A 21,703-nucleotide genomic window follows, 5' to 3' on the forward strand; every position below is an offset into this window, starting at 1 on the left:
GGTCGACGGAGGGAGTTCCCTATCTGGTAAGGCAGACCACGGCAATCTGGGAGGCGTTTGTGGGTAAAGTGCTGAGTAGGGTGCCATTCGACAGGGAGCTGCGCATTTGGGACCTTGCCCCATTCAGGGCCATCTACGCCGATATGTCTGTGGATCGTTGGAGGGCCGGGGGCTGTCAGACTGGCAGGGAAATTTCCCCGGGGAGGTATTCATTGAGTTCCCGCAGGTGGGGCTGGGCCAGTTTTTGCAGTATGTCAAGCTGGAAAGTGTGGCACAGGAGGTTTTGGTTGGGTTCCTGGCTGCCCCACACCCATCCCAAGTGTTGGGCGGCTTGCTTCGTTGGGGAGAGGGGGGACACCTCATCTCATTATTCTATATAGCTGTTAGAGGTGATCAGGTGTTACCTCAGTGTGTGGCACATGCTGCATGGACGAGGGAGTTAGAGGAGCCGGTAACAGATGCTGATTGGGCACAAGTGTGTCTGCTCGTGAAGAAAGCGTCCTGCAATCACAGATTTAAATTGCTTCATTTTAACTTCCTGCACCATACATATGTGACCCCAGGGCGCCTTAATAGAATAACTCCTGAGTGGGAGGCGAGATGCACGAGATGTGGAGAGCTAAGCGCCATCTAGCCTGGACATGAGGGGGATTTGGGGGTACTGGAAAAAAGTAGTTCCTAAGATAACAGAGGGGATTGGCATAGCGATACCCTTAACCCAGAAGCCTGCCTTCTGGGAAGGGACAACAAAAACATCATAAAATGGCCCAATTGGCATTGATTCTAGCCAAGAGACGAGTGTCCATATGCTGGATGAGTGCTCGGGTTCCCTGGGAGGCATCGAGGCAGAGGGATCTCCTTGAATGTGGAGTAGTGGAGGAGGTGCATATGCATAATACCCAGAGAGACAGGGGTGGCCTCGGAGGTCATCAAGCTGTGGGGGTCCCAATTGTACAATTTTATAGAGGAGGACGAACATGACTCTATAGACGGCTCTAGTGAGGGGGAGTGATGTGTGGACACCTTTGTAGTGAAGTCATGACGTTTGATGACTCATAGTATTGCCGGGTGGTCCTCAGGTGTGTGGTCACTGGTTCACCTGGGAATTAATGTGCCATGAGAAGCTGGGGGCCCAGCTCCGGTGGAAATGTGATCTAGATTGTATGTATTGCCCTTACCCATGCTCAGGCCTCTGGGATTGCTCCTTTATTGAATTGCCGACATGCACTACTTGTTATGTTCTTTGTGTTATTGTGTTGTTACATCATGACTGATACCAGATGTGATAAAAATACCAATACATTTTTTTTACAAAATGGTATTTGAGGCCTAACTGAGGCCTAGTTAGCATAAGCCAGAAAACACACTTCAACATGTCATAGCACATTTGTTTCCTTTGTAATAGCTTTATGTCAGTATAGACATGTGAATTAAAGTGTAGATTCAGTGTTCTGCATAATGGTCATAATGCACATTTTGATTTAAACGTACAAAATCTCTAACAGGAACCATATACAATAACACTTGCAAACATTATCAATTTAGCAGAAACATATGTAAATAAATGTAATCTTTGTTAGGAAATCCCATTTTTTCTTTCTTTCTCTCACTCTGTGCTTCCAGTTAGCATACCTATTGGCGCATAAGTCATAGCTGGCAGTAAAGAGAGACACTGGAGAGAAGACCCAATTTCAGGATTTTTCCCTCTTTTATTTAAAACAACAAACACAGATAGAAAAACTGTTTTTGGCCTCTAAATATAAGTAATGATCAGTAAAAATTGAAAAATTATAGCCTTACTTATCAGTTATAGAGCTAAATTTAATTACTTAATTCAAAGCTAAACAGGGGCTGTTTTGTAGTCTTGAGAGACAGAGATATATGCATGTAAGGAAATGCTTCTTTTTGCATGTTCACCTCCATATTTTTGGACTGATGCTACTGGTTTTTCCAACTCTGAGAGTGCACTGAGGCCTGCAAACTAGACCTCACTGCTCTACCCTATACAAATTGCATATCAAATTGGATACATCCAATTGGCATGGACTGACTTACTTATAAGTCCAGGTATTTGGTACCCATGGCATGTAAGGCAGAGTGTCCACTCAGGGCTCAGCACTGTTTGTGCCACCCCGTGTGTGACAAAGTACATAACAGCCCACAACCTACCACTGCAGACTGGAAAGGCAGTGTTTTCACTGCCAGTTCAACTTCGTCATTCACTCCAAAGGCAAAGCCACCTCCTCCCTTAACATTATATGTAATTTTCCCTACGGAAGGTCTATAGGGCCTTAGGGCAGCCAGCTGTATTTTACTAGGTAAGACATACATTTTTTATATGTCTTAACAGCAACACTTCCAAAATGTTATTTTGCTGTGCATTAAGTTAGTAGCCCCATTGGATAATACAGGGTACCCAGATAGCATCCCAACCTGGCTAACTCCTGAATGGGACTACCTAACTGGGTTATGCAGGATATCAAATTAATTGTGTCATTAAATGTGATCTGATGCTCAGGTTGAATTTAATAGCACTATTAAAGATAAGCAACTTTTAGAAAGTTGCTACTCTGTGCTCCAGCTAGCCAAGTGGCATAACAAAGGCCCCGGCACACAGACAGTTTTCTGACCAACTGCGGAGATGTGTGAACCACTCCCAAGCAAGAGTAAAAAAGCAGTTGCCATGGAGAGAGATATAATCTCCTCCCTCAGGATGGCCACTCAGGGTGTTAGCCCAAAAGGTGAGCTTCAAAGGTGAAGCCGCCTATGTGAGGGAAGTAGCGCCAACACCCTTGAGCAGGATGCCTTTTATTACTGCAGACAAAGTGGAAACAGGGTCAAGGAGGGAAAACTCGCCCCCAAAACAGTTCTACAGTGGGCGTGTTCTACAATACAAAACTCAGCGGCAAGACTCATCCTCGACATCCCCAGATGAACGCATATCATACCCCACCTTAAGAAACTGCACTGGCTCTCGATCCAGAAAAGATTCCAGTTCAAGATGTTGACCCTCACATAAAAAGCTATTCACAACTTAGGACCAACATACATCAACAAGCACCTGACCGTCCACCGACCAAACAGACAGCTACGATCTGCCTCCCTATTCCTCGCAGATGCCCCCGGGATCCGCAGAGCCAACAGCAGAGGATGTTCCTTCACTCATCTGGCGGCCACAGCTTGCAACAACCTTCCCCTCACCTCGGAACCTCCTCATTGCTCCAGCAGTTCAGGAAAGGACTCAAGACATGGCTGTTCCAATGAACTAATCACCACGCAGCAGCCAGCAACTACAGCGCCTTGAGACCCTCACGGATGATTTGCCACGATTTACAAATAACTGATTGCTTGATTTCCCGTTGCAGGTTTTACACATGAAAAATGTTCGTTAAGTGTTGAGCAGTATGAGTGCCGTCGTCACCCTCCATTTTCGATTTTAAGTATGGGCTATCAGCAACCTGTAAAGCAGCGCGCCCAAAGAGATGAGCCTTGCAGGAAACTTAACCGGAGAGGCTTGCAGGATGTGCTTTCTTCAAGTTTGTCTCAGAAACAAGTCTCGCTTTTACTTTTTTATTATTGCAATAATCCTATAACCCTCTAGGTGGCGAGCTTGCCTCATTTTACCGTTTAGCAAAATTAGCAACTTCCTGAAAGGTAACATTAGAATAATGTTTTCGACTGATTTATTTCTCTGGAAATGAATACCGAACACTTATTCCCTTACTCACTCATGCCTTGTCGTCGTTACCCGCTCATATAACTAATTGATATATGATTGCTGTACAAGATTTACCTGTCTTATATAGCTTCCCTTTGAGATGTTCCTACATGAACTCTCGCAGAAACAGCTGTCGGCACCTGGAATGTCCAATGGTTTAAGATTTATTAACTTTATATTGAGCTTAGATTCACTTTGCTGTTATTTTAGTTTCCTGCTAGCACCTCGTTTAAAGGTTTCGTGAGTTTGAGTATCTGTTATGAATCTCAACACCTCCCTTGAAATGTTCTGTAATCAGATGAAAATAATTAGATTTATTAACATTGACATTGAGGTGTTCGGATGGTCGTCATAGAAGCAAAAAATAACAGCAGCAACGGGGGGACAGATATCAGTAGTGCCACATGTGTAGTGGCACCAGGACCTGTTGATGTGTTTGGCCTGCAAACCAATAATGACTAATTTACTGACAAACCGTGGAGATGAAAGGGAGGAGCTGTTTTCCTTGCATACATTAGGGCCCATTGTACTCTGATGTCAGCAGGCCTACAGTACAAGATTATGTAAACACCATTGTGAACTGCATCTCTGTGTGCCTGCCATACTCGGTGGACTCGGTGCAGAGTGCCAGTTACTATCGGTTGTTCCCTGCCACGCTGGATGGATTCTTCTAAGCATGCACTATGGCTGGTCTTACAATGGACCCATTAGAAGCACAGATTATGATGAATTACATAATGCCCAGGTCTACGTGTTACTCGTTAACTCCACCAGTGTGGACTCGAGAGCAGAGACTATAGATGTTCCAAAACTGCGTCTTTAATGGTAATACCTTTTACCTCTCAGAACTACTCCAGGCTTCATAGTAAATGTGGTTTAACTGTAAATCACAGACCACTCCACAGAGGGCGGACATGCGTGCATGACTGCTTCAGTTCTCAGATTTTCTCTTACACCTATGAGTAGGCACAGCTACACGGCTGGAGTATGCAGGGATGACAGAAAATGACTTCCCACCCAGGCTCAAATACACATACACACACCCTTTTCATCTGTATATTATTATCTAATGCTTGAGCTTAACCTTCATATCGCTCACTCATTTTGCCTCAAATTCAATGCCAAAACGTGATAAGATCACATCTCTGGTCCTTACGCATGACATCATGCACTAGCCCTATAGGCCACATGACACACACACACCTTTCCATCCACAGAACTCCCACTGAGCAGCGTGTTACATGTCTGCAAATGTGCTTCAGTGCCTCATCTGGAGTACCAAGTGCTGGTTAATTCAACAATACTATACAATGCTGCAGATGTATGTTGTAATGGGTATGTTATGTTTTATTTACGTATGTTATGTTGTCATTTAAAATTGTAGCCACGAGGTAATTCCATTCTTTGTTAAGAATGTTTCGAATGAGAACTTGATGAAGCAGAAAATGAAGGTTTTGATTTATTAACGCTTAAACGTAGTGCTGGAATAATCATGTGTGACATTAACCGAACTAATAAAGATTGTACGGGGACAAAATGTGCCCTCAGAGTAGTTTGCCATCATTTATACGCGTGCTTTATATAACGTGGTGAATTAGAATTGCACTAATCCGACATAATCATAAACATGTGCTACGATTTGCTTATTTGAAATGTTTTAGCTTAGCATTACTTTAGCGGAGGCTTTGGCCTGGTTGCCTGGTCTCACGGTTTAGATGCTCGTATTTTTCCACTGTGCTATTAAACGTGTATTTTTGCTTGAAGCTGTACTTTTCCACAGAAACTGTTCACATGCTTATCTTAAAGTTAGTGCCAGCCTGGCATATTTTCTCTTTAATTCAAGGTCGACTTGCAGGTGCGGACAATGGAGGCTCAGAGAGTAAGCTAATTGGGAAACAATGTTGCGATTTGCGTACCCATCTCCAAGGATAATGTATGCTTAAGTAAAAGCTTGAGAACTGTCGTTTTTGATTGGTCAATTTGAAGCTAACCTATGAACCCTCCAATGGAGACCCTACTGGACTTGAACTGTTGTCTATAAAACCCAGGTGCACGAGAAGAGATCAGATCAATACGGCCATTACCCGGACACTACGCCATTTTGACTTCGTAGCTATTATGGCCCACTTTGCTGTGACGCCATTTTGAGAGACTTTGATTCTTTCTCTAATCGGGAGAAAGAGACTTTAAATGATTCTTGCCCTAGAGACTGTAACTTTGATTTGATCCCTTTGCATGAAGTAATAGTTTTACCTTGCCGCCGTGAGGCAATTGCCCCGTTCACCCCTGCCCCTTTGCCCGTCCTATGCCGATTGAAACGGTACCCACGCTGACCGAAGAACGGTACCTGTGAGACGAAGACTTCCTTGTATGCTGATCGTAATTGGTAAATATGAAAGGAAATTGTAAAATTGCATTGTGTTTCTTTTAGGTAACCAACTGCTGATTTTGATAAGATCCCTAGCTAGGAGTTTTCTAAATTAATGTTGCTAAATTGTTTTTGCATGAAGTCCCACATGCTGATGCTAATTTGAGGTTAGATGAGGATTCCATATGTCGCACGATGCAATTGGAGATCTTGTTATGCTGACTAAATGTATGCCATTAGTTCATTACAGATTATAGTATTAGTGATTTGCATTGCTATTATCGAATGCCTTATGATTCAAATGCTACATAGATTACACTTGTTTCGACGTTATGGACAGCTATTAATGTTCATATATGTTTATCATTTGGTGTTGAGAAACATTTACATTGTGCTAGCTTTGTTAATATAGGGAAATAAATTCACTAACTTCGCAATAAACTGGTGTGGTTATTCCTGACTGAAAGGTCAGGGTTCGCCGAAATGTATTCTGGATTAATTGTTAAGTGTTATGTTGTTCAAGGTGTTGCTTATGTTCGTTATTGATTATTGATTTTGATGAGATTGATCGATTAAAAGTACAGAGTGTTCCCACTAAGTCAAAAGATTCATCGGCCTAAAGAGCGTCCAAAACAGGTAAAATTATTACCACGTTCCGCTCTATCAGTAGATGGTAGCAGAGGACGGTTACGTCTTTTGGGACCCTGTACTAATAGAGTATATGGTGTCGAATTAACGGTTACGCATTTTGAGACCCCATTCGAAAAGTTGAGTTAGATTTTCTTGGGTAGAACGGATTGACAAGATGATGATGGGCTAGGTCCACCGCGACTTTCCCGGGATCTCGGAGCTTGCGAATGGAGAGAACGGAGGTGTGGAATCAGCGTTGGCGGTACTAGTGATGGTATGAGTGAAGTTAGGGTTTTGCGCTTGCACAGCTTATTGCCGCAGGGTGTGTGAAAAGGTTGCGAGGATTTTTCTTTTTTGAGGATAGCGGAGGTGCGACTCCGAGTGTAGAAGTAGAGAAGTCGTCGAACTTCATAGAGATATCGGAGGTGCGGCTCCGAGTACGAGAGTAGGGAAGTCGTCGAACTTCATGTGCGTCTGGCGCTTTGTGCATAAAAAGGTCCACGTGGTTGTTGTTGTTGAGACGGGCCCTGCGAGGTCAAGAGACTCCGGAGTATGTTGATCCATGTTGTGGTCTGGGCGGTTTAGTAGGTTGATCGGGCGTGGTCAACAAGTCGGTACGTGTGATTAGGGAGTGAAAGAAACTTCGACTTCGGGCTTTGACAAGATTCTAAGTGCACTAGAACAGATCATTGACAAGTTGAGAGTAAGTCTGCGGGTCAGATTTGCTTGCGAATGTGGGGACTGAGAAAGACGGAATAGCGGCCGAGGCTGGTGAAAGAGATCGAATAGTGGCCGAGGCTGGTGAAAAGTCCCTAAGGTCCTGAAGCGATTGTGTTACCCGTCCTGTAGTAAACCGACAGATCTGTTTTATTTTTTGGTAGCTCGCAATATATGCAAAAAGTTGTTACGAGAAGAGGTGAGTGAAGGAGGACTAGCCGTGAGGCTTTGTCAGCCGCAGTGTGTGTGAGTGTGACGTCACTAAGAGCCGCGCTGGGATAGGTTGGTTGAAGAGAAGGGTCGCACACGGATTGGACGCAGTCCGTTGCACTCGATTGGAAGGGGAAAGGCAGGTGAAGAGTATTCCGGGAATTAAAGTCACCTATTGATTACAAATTTTGTGGAATAAAGGTCACATACTGATTACAAACTTTGTGAAATAAAAGACGAGAAAATGAAATTCCTTAAAGCATTCAGGAGCGCGATGAAAGGGGAGTCTTACATTAAAGCGAGCGTAGGAGAAGAGACGCCGCCCGAGGGTACACCAGCTTACATTGTAATGGAAGAGAAGGGGGTAGCTCCGTGTCTTTGGCTAAAGCAATGGCATAAACTGACAGAGAAACATGGGAGCGTAGCGTTCCCGATATATGGGACATTCAATATAAAGATTTTAGAGAATTTGAGATTCACGATGTATGACATGAAGGTGCCTCCAAGGCCAGCACAGTTTGAGGCTCTAGCAATTTGGGAACTAATGGCCAGACAGCAACAGCAAAATAAGTTCGAGACCAGAATGAGGAAGGTAGAAAAGACACTAGCGGATGCTAGGTGGGATAATGCACAGAAGGTGTGGAGGTCAGATGTATTGCAGGGGATAAAATTGTTCCCCGCAATTACTAAGGAAGGAGAGGAGACAGGTAAGAAAGCCACCTGTAAGACGGACAGAAAGTGTTCCAAGGATAGAGAGGACGAGGAAAAGTTGAGAAGAGAAGAGGAATTAGAGGATGAGGAGTTGATAATGCAATTGTTGAACGACCGTCCACCGCCTTATGCAGAGAATGGACGAGGTCCAAGTACCAGTTCTGCCCCTCCGGCATCGGTACAGAACAATGAAACCCAGAGTTCAGGAGCATCATCGGGATCAAAGGACCCGAGTCTGCTGTTCACCCCGCAGATACCGCAGGTTAGGAGAATATATCCAGATGTGCCCGTGTTGAAACCAGCAGAAAGTTATCAGCCGCAGATGCCAGGGTACTACAGTAACGATAACAGTGCAGGAAGGATTTTAGACCCAGCCGCAATGGGAGTACAGAATGGTTACAACCCAACAATGGCACAAGCGGAATCAACTCAGTTTTTGATGCCTCAAAAGCAGATGCAGGGAGGAAACGCACATGCTCAAATGATGGGGAGCCAGATGGGCATGCCAACAATGATGACCCAGGGTGTGGGAATGAACATGCCTCAGAACATGGGGAATGGACAGAACCCAGACGGGATATCCTTACCCATTACTGTAGGTCCAGCGGTACCTCTGTATAGTCAGCCTAATTTGGGTCTGAACAGTCAGGGATCAATGCTGCAGAATGGGACAGAAAGAAGGTGCATAGAAAACATTCCAGGGATAACTCCGATAGCGGCTCAGCCAACTGGATCTGGGTCTTTGATGGAGTTTAGCCCCATATGTGCTCAGTCAACACTGGTGAGGTCGAGCCCCCCACTGATAATACCTCTCACATCGAACACTGAAAAGCTGCCGCAGCCATCGATGGCAGTTGATGTAAACGCTACCTTGATGGGGGTGAATGCGCAACAGTTGACCCAGTGGTTCAACAGTCTGAATTCCACACAAAGTCCAGCTAGTGGGAAAGGAGAAGACTACATGAATAGGGTCAGGTTGAACATGGAAGCACAAGAATTGGTGGAAGGGACTATGGGTGTGAACAGGTTAGAGTCCTACACGGAAGAAGAGCTGAGGTATCTATGTCCCAGGATTACGAAGGAAGTGAACAAGATACATAAGAGCTTGCAGGAAGCAGCTGACAGAAACGGGGTTGACATAGACAAGACGAAACACTTGAGCAGGAGCTACAGGTTAGATTTTGGGACCACAGATTTTGAACACATGAGGTCAGCAGGCATGAAGACGCACCTTAGAGAATTGTTGCAGAGTGCACAAGTGTGGAGGTGCTTAGACAAATGGGAAAGCAGGTGGGTAAAGAGGAAGGATAAGAGGAGGGACAGTGCTACAGAGAACAATGAGAAAAGACCGCAGAGTAGTGATACAGTAACAATGTTACCAATGAGGGAGGCAGCAGGGGGAAAATTAGTACATGTACCATGGCACAGGAGTGACATTCAGTCTTTTACGGACGATTTTCCCAAACTGAGAGAGAAACCAATTGAATGGTATCAGCAGACTGATAGGTTTGTGAAGCTTGCAAAATGTCTCTGGGAAGACCTGAATACTCTGTTTGAGATTGTGGTTCCGGCAGATTTGTGGGAGGATTGCAAAAGAGCTGTAGGTTGGCCGACCAGTGAACCGGAGAGACACAGGGAAACGGGCGCACCATCACCTATGGTGATGAGCTTGTACTACAAGGTGATTGAGCATTTGAAAACGAAGGTACCTGCGAAAAACGTGGATTGGCAGAAGATTGACCGAACTGCCCAAGAGACTAAGGAATCGATTCATAGTTACTATGAGAGGTTGTTGAAGGCGTTCAAGAATTACAGTGGCACGGAAACCATAGAGGCGAAGGACATGCTCCATTTTGTCTTCAGATTTGTGGAAGGGCTGAGGCCAGAGATAAGTCAGATGATAAAGTCGCATTTGATTTGTTGGCAGTCTAAACCGATTGACGAAGTCTTGACTTATGCGAAATACTGTAGCGACGAAATTGAGGTAAAACAGAAAAGGTTGAAGGAGAAGGTGATGATGATGCAGCTCAAGGCAGCTCAAACAGGTTTGCAAGGTCTGCAGGGTCTGCAAGGCTTGCAAGGGATGCAAGGGTTCCAACAGCAGGTACCACAGCCGCAGTTACAATTGCAGGGAAACATGGCGTTTCAGCCACAGGCCAGAGGCAGAGGCAGAGGAGGTTTTGCGAATAATGGTCCGGATTTGAACACTGTTGTGACGGGTGTGCAGGCAATGAAGAAGGTGATGCCGTGTCACGCGTGCGGAATTGTCGGTCATTGGAAACGCGAGTGCCCGATGGTGGTGCAGGAAGGTGCAGGTGTAGGTGTAGGTGCAGGTGTTGGTCAGCAAAACAATGATGTCAATGCATTTCAGACAATGAGGGGACCGAAAATGAGAGGTCCGAACCCAAATTTTCAGACCATAAATCAATTACAGGGATTGCAACCTATGCAGCCGCAGCAGATGCAGATGCCTCGTATGCAGATGACGCAAATGCAGCCGATGCAACAGCAGTTACCTATGGTACCTAATCAGCAAATGCAAATACCCTTGGCACCAATGAGTCAGCAGCAAGTGATGGTTCCTCCGCAGGTAACAGGTCAGGTAATGAGTACAAATGGCACCGTACAACAGTTCCCATTACACAGTGAGAGTGGAATAAACAACGTATGGGAGAGTGAAAGTTCAGGAGAAGAAGGAGACTGTGTGCTTGCGGCATCCTTGGAAGTCGATCAAAGGGGTCCGTACGTAGAGGGAAGAGTAATGGGTCATCGTGTTTCATTCTTGGTTGACACGGGAGCCACACGTTCAACTGTTAAGAGCAGTGAAGTACCAAATTTGCCACTCTCAGGGAGGACAGTTCAAGTGGTGGGAGTAGCAAACAGACACCTGACGAACCCGATTACAGATCCGGTTCCAGTCAGCATCGGTAATTATCAAGGGGTACATCAGTTTGTGGTGTGTGACTCAAGCCCGATAGCACTGTTAGGAAGAGACCTATTGTGTAAATTGGGTTGTTCGATAATGTGTTCAAATGAAGGAATAACAATAGAGACGAGCAATGATGGGGAAGACGAGGACAGTGTAGAGGGGGATGAGATAGAAACAGTCGACGTAGAGAATCCTCTGATTTGTCTCTTCCCGATGATAACTGAAGAAGATATCCCAGCCGGAGTACGAGAAACAGTTGGAAAGGAAGTGTGGGACATGACAGGGAAAGAGGTGGGATTGATGAAAGGAGTGGAACCAGTGAAAGTGATGGTAAAGCCCAATGCGATCTTTCCCCAGACCCCACAATACCACATGCCACAAGATACTCTCATGAAAGTTGCCCAACTCATTGACGAATTTGTAAAGCAGGGAGTACTGAAAGAAGTGTTAAGCAGCCCATGCAATTCACCGATAATGGGACTAATAAAGCCAAGTGGGAAAGTCCGACTCGTGCAGGATTTGAGGAAAATAAATGACATCATAATAAAGTGCTGCCCAGTAGTACCGAATCCAGCCGTGATAATGTTTCAAGTTCCTTGCGATGCTGAATGGTTTTCAGTCATCGATTTGTCACAAGCATTCTTTTCTGTGCCTCTTCACGAGGACAGTCAATTCCTCTTTTGTTTCAAATTCCTAGACAGAGTGTATAGTTGGTGTCGAATTCCTCAAGGGTTTTCTGAGTCACCGTCAATCTTCAATCAGATTCTAAAGAAAGATCTGGAAGAATTAGAACTGCCCTTCGAGTCAACTCTAGTACAGTACATTGATGACTTACTGGTTGCATCAAAGACAGAAAGTGGCTGCACAGCCGATACCATTGCTCTGTTGAATCATTTGGGAAGGAATGGACATAAGGTGTCTCCTTCCAAATTACAGTTTTGTCAGAAGAAAGTGAAATACTTGGGTCACCAAATAGAGAAAGGGTCACGGAGAATAATGAAGGAAAGAGTTACAAGTATACTCCAAATGAGTCCACCAAAGACAAGGAAGGAGGTGAGGAAGTTTTTGGGAATGGTGGGATATTGTCGCCAGTGGATTCCCAACTTTTCGTCCCTAGCGAAGCCCTTACTGAAATTGACCCAGAAGGATGCCTTGGATGAAATTGAGCTGAAAGGGGATGAGATGGATGCTTTTGTTGAATTGAAAGAATGCATGTGCAGGGCTCCAGCTTTAGGTATGCCTGATTACACGAAGCCTTTCACATTGTTTTGCCATGAACGTGATGCATGTTCTTTGTCTGTCTTGACTCAAGCCCATGGTGGCGTGAACAGACCAGTAGCGTATTTTTCAGCTACTTTGGATCCGGTTGCAGCAGCACTCCCAGGGTGTTTGCGCGCCGTAGCAGCAGTTGGTATTAGCCTCACTCAGAGTGAAGGAATAGTGATGGGACACCCAGTAACAGTCATGGTCCCTCACTCAGTTGAGATACTTTTGACCCGCTCCCGAACGCAACACATGACTGGAGCAAGACTCACAAGGTATGAAACGATTATTCTGGGCTCACCGAATGTGCAGCTGAAAAGGTGCACTACGTTGAATCCAGCAACCTTGCTTCCTGGAGAAAATGCCGAAATTGAGAACGCTGAAGACGTCGAGCATGACTGCCTTCAGGTGACTGAATTTTGCACAAAACCTCGACCGGACATCAAAGATACCAAGCTTGAGGAAAATGACCAGATTCTTTTTGTTGATGGTTCATGTCTAAGAGATGGGATGGGGATTTTGAAAGCAGGATATGCTGTATGCACTGTAACAGGTGTCTTGGAAGCGGGATGGCTTCAAGGAGTCTATTCTGCACAAGTAGCAGAACTTGTAGCCCTTACCAGAGCATGTCAACTGTCTGCATTGATGAAAGTCACCATTTACACTGATAGTCAATACGGGTTTGGGATTGTGCATGACTTTGGACAATTATGGTCGCAGAGAGGTTTCCTGACTTCTTCAGGATCCCCAGTAAAGAACGGGGAGAGAGTAAGGGAATTGTTACATGCCATTCAAGTGCCAGCTGAAGTTGCAGTGGTAAAGTGCAGTGCTCATACGAAAGGACAGGACTATGTGTCTCTGGGAAATGCATATGCGGATCAAGTCGCAAGATTTTGTGCCTTGAACTGTATATTACTGAGGGATGATTGGAATACAATAAGTGAGCCAGAACTCGAACCAGCTGAAGCATTTGCCTTGAAGGTTGTAGATACAATAGAAGAGCTAAAAGCATTACAGAATAATGTCAGGGAGGATGAAAGAGATTCCTGGATTAAATCACAATGCATAAAGAGACAAGACGAGTTATGGGTTTCACATGAGGGAAAATTTGTTTTGCCAAACAGTCTCTTATCACAGCTTGCGCGGTTCTATCATGGGCAAGCTCACCTAGGGAGAGATGCCATGATAAGATTGTTCAAAACTGATTGGTTTAACCCCAGATTTCGTCAAGCTGCAGAAGCAGTTTGCCATCGATGTGTCACTTGCCAGCAGATGAACCCAGGAAAGGGAACAGTTGTGAGCGCGAGTCACATTGGTAGGGCAAGCGGTCCTTTTAGCCGAATGCAGATGGACTTCATTGAGATGCCTGTGCATGGGGGTCTGAAATATGTGTTGGTGATTGTGTGCATTTTTAGTCACTGGATTGAGGCATACCCCACACGTAGAAATGACAGCCTTACAGTTGCCAAGCTATTGTTGAGGGAGTTAATACCACGTTTCGGATTCCCGATCTCTTTAGAATCAGATAGGGGAAGTCACTTCAATAACGAGGTGATGAAGTTACTTTGCGAAGCACTGAACATTGAGCAAAAGCTGCACTGTAGCTATCGCCCTGAAGCATCAGGACTGGTGGAGCAGATGAATGGTACGCTGAAGTCGAGAATGGCAAAAATATGTGCATCGACAAATTTGAAATGGCCTGACGCATTGCCCTTAGTGCTAATGTCAATGAGAAACACTCCTGATAGAAAAACTGGATTGTCTCCGCATGAAATACTCATGGGCAGAGCTATGAGACTTCCTGCAGTTCCCGCAAACATGCTTTTGAATATTACAGATGATATGGTGTTAGACTACTGCAAAGGACTGGCTGATGTGGTTCGCTCTTTCTCTCACCAGGTGGAAGCGACCACCTTGCCACCGATCCAAGGTCCAGGACACGCACTGAAAGCAGGTGACTGGGTCGTGGTAAAGAAGCACGTGAGAAAGTCGTGTCTGGAACCCCGTTGGAAAGGCCCTTTCCAAGTGATCCTGACGACAACTACCGCTGTGAAGTGTGCGGGGGTTCCCAACTGGATTCACGCCAGTCACACAAAGAAGGTGCTGTGTCCCACGGATGAGGAAGTTGAAGCGCTGAAAGTACCAGTGCCTGATAAAGCGGCGCCGAGTGCTGATACGGAACAAAAGCGAACTGAAAGCGAACAGGCAGAAGCAGGAGAAAAGGAAATATTCTCCGACAACGAAGACGCCAACTCGCTTGGGGGAGACCAAGGAGAAAGTTCAGACAGCGACGAAGAAGCTGCAGGTGACAAAGAGCCTGAAGCAGCTGAGGGTAGCAAAAAGCCTGAAGCAGCTGAAGGTGACAAGGAGCCTGAAGCAGCTGAAAGTGATAAGGAGCCTGAAGAAAGTAACGGTGACGAAGGGCTCGAAAAAGGTGAAAAGGCAGGAGAGCCTGATCAGAGGAGGGCTTTCCCAGAAGCAGACGATACCGAGAAAGAAAAGGAGAACGTGATCGATTCCCCGGAAGAAGGGGATAAGGCAGATCGGAACGAAAGAGTCCAAGTTTCCACAGAAAAGATCGCAGGTCCATCAAATGGACATGGTGCAAAGAGAAGACTAAGTATCTCACCAATAAAAGAAAAGGGCAAAGAAGGTTTGAACGAAAGAGGGAGACCGAAAGTGAAAGAGAAAAGAAAGGAAGTGACTGTTGTGGATCAATCGTCAAGTGAAGAAAAAGACTTGACAAAAGAGGAAAGTACCAGCGAAGCAGAGTCGAAAAGAGAAGCAAAATTGAAAAGAAAAAGGATACCGAAGAGGAGGTATTCCGGTCCTGAATGGGCATATGCAGTCAATGATGATTGGACTGATGAGTTTGTATCTCTAAGCATCGAGAACGAAGAAGAAGAAGAGATACCAATAGAAAAGAAAAGTTTCATAGACTCTGTTGATTGAAAGAGTAGTAAATGATATTGCTTGCTACAATATAACGTGAAAGAAACAACCAGCTGAGACATTGTTAAGCCAGATGAGACATTTGCTAAACTGATAAAGACTGTGTTATTACCGAATCGAGACAAATGCTGCTAACCGATAAGTGACTGGCCTTTTGAAGAAGACGGTGTGAACATTGCGCTTGTTCAGCTTTGTAACTGAATTGCTAAATAGTTTCATTTATAAGTGCTTCTAGCTCTCTGATTCTATACAGATCATGACGCGAAACAATAGAAAGAAATATTGTAAATATGTGTGTATAGGCTTGGTATTAACATGTGTAATAATAATAATGGCAATTGTGTTTGGAATGCATGGAAAGGGTGAAAGTGAGAATATCGAGGCTTCTACTATTGCTCCTGTTACTGCCACTAAACTAACACCATTGAAAAGACTAGCAATGGATGAGAGGCTCTTGCACGATAAGAAAGAGCTTTCGTATAACGTTTTCTATCGCTTACTAACAGAGTATGTTGAAACTATGGATGCGAAAGATTGTTATGTGTGTACCCAGATACCGACATCAGTAAAGGAAGGGGTAACATATCACCACATGCCTCTTACATATGGGATTACCTGTAGTATAGTAATGTCTAGGTTTTATGGTCAATCTAACATACAGTATTTTTACTCGAATTATGATGTAACCTTTGCTTATGTTCCTATAATAGCGCAGCTAAGCGAGACTGCAAAATATTGGGATTACAAAATTATGAGGGACTTTTTCGAGCCAATGCAACCTTTTGAAACGGCTCATGCTCATAGGGAAAACCTTACTTGTTCAGTCTCTGCTGTAGAAATAAGCTTTTTAGATCGCACAGATGATAGAAGGGCACAAATGAAGGCGAAATTAGAAAAAGAGTTACATAAGAGGACTTCAGTAGATAATTATGATTTTGCTGCTATAAAGACACAAGGGAAAATAGCTTTAGATGCTTGGCATGTAGGGAAGTTTTGTATATATCGAGGTGAATCTTATTATGACAATATTTTTGTAGGAGCGAGTGAATGCAAACATACGTTTATTTTTAAGGCCAAATGGACATTCATGATGAACGGACTTGACCCTGTCATTCCAGGTGTATATTACATTTGTGGGCATAACGCCTATTATCGTCTCCCAAAGGGATGGTGGGGGAGATGTTATTTGGGTATAGTGTTTCCAAAAGTTTATCAACTGGATGACGTATCGATGATTGAAAAGACATCTGGATCCCATCGTATCCAGAAAAGAGAGACCGCAGCTGCTGTGGTAGGTGATATATTTGGAGCCATGATTCCTTCATTGGGAGTTGTGCTGAATTCCATCAAGATACGGAAGTTGTCTACTATAGTGGATAACATGTTGACAAAGTTTTCAGGTGCTATAATCCTGATAGATGCTGAGCTTGCAGCGGAAAGAGCTATGACTCTTCAAAATAGGCTTGCTTTAGACATTCTTTTAGCAAAGGATGGAGGTGTTTGCAAAATGATTGGTGCACGTCACTGTTGCACCTATATACCGGATAATAGTGTGAAGATTAAAACTATGCTTGCTAATCTAACAAAAGAAAGTGCAGATTTGAAGGAATTGAAAGAACCAGGAGTGTGGGAGAAGGTTGGAAAGGGAATAGCTTCAGTGGGTCATTGGCTTGGGGGAATTTGGAATGGAATACTATTGAAAATAATAGAAGGAATATTAATAGTAATAATTTGTGTATTTGGAATTTGGGGAATAAAAAGGGGAATAATAATGATTATGGAAAGAATTAAAAGAAGAAAAGAAGAGAAAATAATGAAAAGAATGGCAGAGGAGTACAAAGCGCAAACTAGGGGAACTAAAAGGAAGAGGGAACTGACAGAATTTTAATGGAATAAAATTTGTGGGGATGATTTGTGTGATGACTAGTAGTCATCAGAGGAGGGATTGATGAAGCAGAAAATGAAGGTTTTGATTTATTAATGCTTAAACGTAGTGCTGGAATAATCATGTGTGACATTAACCGAACTAATAAAGATTGTACGGGGACAAAATGTGCCCTCAGAGTAGTTTGCCATCATTTATACGCGTGCTTTATATAACGTGGTGAATTAGAATTGCACTAATCCGACATAATCATAAACGTGTGCTACGATTTGCTTATTTGAAATGTTTTAGCTTAGCATTACTTTAGCGGAGGCTTTGGCCTGGTTGCCTGGTCTCACGGTTTAGATGCTCGTATTTTTCCACTGTGCTATTAAACGTGTATTTTTGCTTGAAGCTGTACTTTTCCACAGAAACTGTTCACATGCTTATCTTAAAGTTAGTGCCAGCCTGGCATATTATCTCTTTAATTCAAGGTCGACTTGCAGGTGCGGACAATGGAGGCTCAGAGAGTAAGCTAATTGGGAAACAATGTTGCGATTTGCGTACCCATCTCCAAGGATAATGTATGCTTAAGTAAAAGCTTGAGAACTGTCGTTTTTGATTGGTCAATTTGAAGCTAACCTATGAACCCTCCAATGGAGACCCTACTGGACTTGAACTGTTGTCTATAAAACCCAGGTGCACGAGAAGAGATCAGATCATTACGGCCATTACCCGGACACTACGCCATTTTGACTTCGTAGCTATTATGGCCCACTTTGCTGTGACGCCATTTTGAGAGACTTTGATTCTTTCTCTAATCGGGAGAAAGAGACTTTAAATGATTCTTGCCCTAGAGACTGTAACTTTGATTTGATCCCTTTGCATGAAGTAATAGTTTTACCTTGCCGCCGTGAGGCAATTGCCCCGTTCACCCCTGCCCCTTTGCCCGTCCTATGCCGATTGAAACGGTACCCACGCTGACCGAAGAACGGTACCTGTGAGACGAAGACTTCCTTGTATGCTGATCGTAATTGGTAAATATGAAAGGAAATTGTAAAATTGCATTGTGTTTCTTTTAGGTAACCAACTGCTGATTTTGATAAGATCCCTAGCTAGGAGTTTTCTAAATTAATGTTGCTAAATTGTTTTTGCATGAAGTCCCACATGCTGATGCTAATTTGAGGTTAGATGAGGATTCCATATGTCGCACGATGCAATTGGAGATCTTGTTATGCTGGCTAAATGTATGCCATTAGTTCATTACAGATTATAGTATTAGTGATTTGCATTGCTATTATCGAATGCCTTGTGATTCAAATGCTACATAGATTACACTTGTTTCGACGTTATGGACAGCTATTAATGTTCATATATGTTTATCATTTGGTGTTGAGAAACATTTACATTGTGCTAGCTTTGTTAATATAGGGAAATAAATTCACTAACTTCGCAATAAACTGGTGTGGTTATTCCTGACTGAAAGGTCAGGGTTCGCCGAAATGTATTCTGGATTAATTGTTAAGTGTTATGTTGTTCAAGGTGTTGCTTATGTTCGTTATTGATTATTGATTTTGATGAGATTGATCGATTAAGAGTACAGAGTGTTCCCACTAAGTCAAAAGATTCATCGGCCTAAAGAGCGTCCAAAACAGGTAAAATTATTACCACGTTCCGCTCTATCAAACTCGAGGTTCGGTCAATGACGGGTAGTTTAGTTGTTGCTGGACACTCGCATGGGCTAGATCTATTGCGCATCGTGAGCACTCATTATTGAAATAAAAAACACATTGCTTGAGATTAATTCCCTACAATGTCACTAAATATGTGAAACTTTGTACACAACAACAGTGATTCCCTAAAGTGTAAGAGTTTTTCTAAAACGTTGAGAGTGCTTATGAGTGAAAGAAAAGCCTCCCATAAGTGAACATAAACCCAAAGTAAAGACATTAGCCACCCTTTTGATCATGCTATGTTACATTATGCTATGGCATGTCTATTCAGGGTGCACGTTAGGGGAACATTAGGGCATTGGGCACTTATAATTTTGACCACTGTTACCAATGTTAACTGTTTTATTTTTTTTACAGCATAATAAAGACATATTCATCTATAAAGAAGTATGTCTAACTGGGCTTAACCTTAACACATGGAGTTGAGAACTTAAGTGTTATGTTTATCCAGACCCAGCCTGCACCCTACTTCCTACAGTAAGCCTTCACTGCTCGACCTCAGCTACACCAATGCTTAATTTGTAAAAGAATGAATGCTGGTGCACAAAGTTCTGCTCAGGAGCCTGCAACAGTACAATTAAATGTTGGCATGCTCTATGCCAAGACTGTGTAGACTTGAATCTTGAATCCACCTCATGCCTCTATAATCCACTACCAAACACTCCCTATCCCTTTATATCACTCTTGCAGGTTCCTGCATTCTTCATTTATGACAGTTTTTCAGTCTTTCTCTTTTTCCGCCTTTCCGTTTTGCTTGTTTGGCCCTCTCTTGCTCTTGGTAAATATCTGATGTAGAAAAATAAGAGTAAGTCACCAAAAACGAGTGCCAGGGGTGACTCCACCAGCAACCACTGCCTCAAATTAAGCACTTCAGCTACCACTGGAGAGTAGAGAAAACCAAAAAAGTGTTGACCAGGGCAGACCTCGGATCCAGAATCTCATGTTGGCAGAGAGAAAAAGGTAGTTTGTCTCTGATCCTTCCTGTCTGCCATTCCCTGCAGACTTCTGGAGACAGAGAAAAATCCTGCAATGTCCACAAGCAAAACTTCACAGGAGAAAAATCCTGTCATGCCCAGAAGCAAAACTTCACAAGACTTTCGCTGTCTGGAGCGATGGCTCTAATGTCCGGACAGTGAAAAGGACAGGGCTACCTCTATCCTCATCCATAGAACATGTAATCACACAACATTTGAAGGATCCAGTAAGGATATATTGATGTAGTAGGTTTTGCACAGAAGTGGTTGTCAATCCATATCATATCCATGGTGCTCAGTGACTCACCCAAGTTCTAGACTCTGAGGACAGTCTCTTTCTTTGGGACTTCGCAATGTCTTATGAGTCACCATTCCCTTTTGGGGAAAAGAATGATCATTGATTATTTTTCTTGTGCCTTTTTACTATACATTCTTCAACACATATCTGAAGTGCAATCACTTCTTGCCACTGGACATTCACCAACAATCTAATGGGTATCGCTGCACTGCTTGATCCAGCCACTACTCTGAATTAACAAATCTTCATAACAATCACAATTGCAACAGAATGGACCGTTGACTGACACAAATAACTGATTATTTGCATTTCTCTAAACAATGTTTCAGCCAATGCTTTACAATGGTGGACATTTCTGAAGGACATGGTTCTACCACTGCACTTAGTAATGGGCATCACTGCAAAACTTATTCTGGCACTGATTTGTGCATGGTCCTCACACTGGTCTCTTGCAGTGACATTAGTTCTAGGCGAAGTCCTGCTATTTTTGATCAATGAATGGCCACTAATTTTTGACATATTGTTGCCACTACTCTCCAAAAACAGGCATCAAGTTAGAGCAAGATCATCCACTGCAGTTCAACAACGGACTTCGTAGTATGGTACTGGCCCCTTGACATACCTCAGTAAAAAAATGTTGTCCAGACATTTTCATTTTTGATTTGTGTTTTTGTATAATTAGAGAAGTAATTTGGCTTGGGTATACATTGCTAATCTGGGCTGATTTTTTCTGGACTACGTTTTAAAAAATGGCGGATGTGTTGCAGTGATGATGTAATATTTCAGGAACCATGAGCCCTATATACTTCATTTTGGTGTCAAAGCATGGGTTTTGGGGATCATGTAGACTTCTAGAGACAGAGAATAACTCCTCAGAGCAACCTTTTCACCATTTTCCAAAACGGTGGCTCTATAATGATGTGTTTAGCCACCACATTGGTAATTTATTATAATATTGTTTTTGTTTGAGGTTTTCCATTGATTAAATTAGTAAACATGAGCAAAACAGGTGGCAGCAGAGAATGTTTACCTCCTGACAGAGTGTTGCTAACTACAAAATCTGAGGACTCCTTCAACAAAGAAAAATGTGCCATATGCCAAACTAATCTGAAAGAAAAGAGAACATCAACCGCGACAGGACAGAAGAGCGCTCGAGATGCTGCAGAAATATGGCAAGAAGAAGCTCACAAAAGATTGAAACTGATGGGTGGAGAGAATCAAATATTTTATCATTGTAACAACAAGTGCTACAAGTCATATACAATGGAAAAAAGTCTGGAAAAAAATTGGAAAAAATAGCAGAAACCAGTGATACACAACAAGAATCCAAGTCTTC

The sequence above is a fragment of the Pleurodeles waltl genome, chromosome 3_1 (assembly GCF_031143425.1).
Source record: "Pleurodeles waltl isolate 20211129_DDA chromosome 3_1, aPleWal1.hap1.20221129, whole genome shotgun sequence".
Lineage (NCBI taxonomy): Eukaryota > Metazoa > Chordata > Amphibia > Caudata > Salamandridae > Pleurodeles > Pleurodeles waltl.